We start from the raw sequence: 1940 nt of genomic DNA, 5'->3' as shown, positions 1-1940 counted from the left end.
CTCCAGGTTGAGCTGTTGTTCAGCATCTTATCTGTGGAGGGCAGTGTCACTGGCCCTCATATGTGGGATCCGAACCGGGGCCCTCTGGCATCCCAAACCAACTCTTAACCAACGCGCCACTTGGCTGGCCCAGATATATACTACTTAAACTCTGTATCCTACAAGGAATAAAAGACCCTAAGAGAAATGAAAGATCATGCTAGCATAAAACAAAATTTTGTATCTATATTTTTATTATTGGAACTCTCCTCAATAAGGGATGGATCTACTCAGGAAAATCCTATTTCTAGCAGTAAAATGGAGTCTGATTAAGACTACATATTATTGAAAAAACCATGTCGTGTACTTCTGGTTGCAGTTTAAAATAGTACAGCCCATTTGGACAGTAGTTTGGAATAGAATTTTAAAAGGTCTTGATAACTCATGGCTTACTCATACTACCTCTGGGAATCGCTCCTAAGGAAAGAATTCTAAATAGAAAAGGCTGTATTACAATGATTTTTCAAAGCAGAATACTTATCCTAGTGGGGGGAAAAAATTGTAAACCTAAATGTCAAAAAAGAGTGAACGGTTAAGGTACATTTTTTAAATGGTAGATGAAAAAAGTATATCACATGAAAAATGCTGTGTTACTTTAAAACCTGGATAAAAATTATATATATTATGATTGTAGCTATGGGAATAAAATCTATGCATTTAAGAAAAATTTCAAGAATAAATGGAAACATCATCATGGTATCAAGGTGGTAGGACTATGGGTATAAAGGTGGTAGAAACACCATTATGTTTCAGTGGTAGGACTATGGGGGTTTTTTTTAAGCCGATATTTCCATACGAGGAACAACACCTCTTATATCATTAAAAATCATAATGGATACCAAGAATTGGATATTTAAGGCCATTTCATGACCTCCGTGCCTGTTTCCAGAACTTCATTCTCCTTTCCCAGTCTGCATAGTATGGATGGATCTGAGGGCTCATAGCTCAGCCCTCACCCCAGACAACAGTCAGGTTAAATGGATTACCTGTGGAATATTTGGAAATGAAGATGAGTTCTCTATTCCAATTCTCCCTTGTCCTCCCAGACAAGTCCAGGAGAAGAGTTTGTTAAGTAGGGAGAAACTGCTTAGAAGAAATCCACTTGCCAAAATCTGAAGGAAACACAATGCCAGTTAGAACAATATCTCTTTCCGGTTTCTGAGTTTGTTTGTGTGTTTGTTTATTTATTTACTTATTTATTTATAGCTTGTGGAAAAACAAGTATTGCCTAGATAGAGGACAAACACTTTACCAAATCTGTAAATTAGCAAAACGTCAAATAATGAAGGATATTGCTTGTTATCATCTTTAGTGGCTGAGTGAACAAGAGGAAAAATAATAGAATGAAAGGTCATTACTTTCATAATTCCCAGTAGCCATGAATAAGATATATTCTGTGGTTCTTTTTTCATCCCAAATGTTGTACTTTTTGGAAATATGTCATCAAGTATTCATTAAAGTAGATGTTTGGGGTTGGGGAGTGGTTCCTAAGTCTTTTTTCACGGAAACCAAATGGGCAGTTTATCTGTGTGTGTTTCCTGATTTCCAGTTGCTACAAACTGCAATGCTGTAAACTCACATTTCAATAGTTCATCCTCACTTTCATTACTTGTGGTGCTTTCCAAAAGAGAACCATGGCCTTTTTCTAGTTCAGAAATGGGTGGCATGAGAAAGAGAAGATTACATGTGTTGTAAATATTACCGTGTTTCCCCGCAAATAAGACCAGATCTTATATTAATTTTTGCTCCAACAAAATAAATCTACATTTATTCATGTACAAAAATCTACATTTATTCAAACAGTCATGTCTGGCTGATGATCTTAACTCGGGCTTATGTTTGGGGTAGGGCTTATATTACAAGCATCCTGCTCTGGTGTCCCCGTGACACCTCTGTACGGC

The sequence above is a fragment of the Hipposideros armiger genome, unplaced genomic scaffold (assembly GCF_001890085.2).
Source record: "Hipposideros armiger isolate ML-2016 unplaced genomic scaffold, ASM189008v1 scaffold_383, whole genome shotgun sequence".
NCBI classification, from domain to species: Eukaryota; Metazoa; Chordata; class Mammalia; order Chiroptera; family Hipposideridae; genus Hipposideros; species Hipposideros armiger.
The sequence above is the reverse complement of the archived record's forward strand: the minus strand, read 5'-3'. Positions refer to the sequence as shown.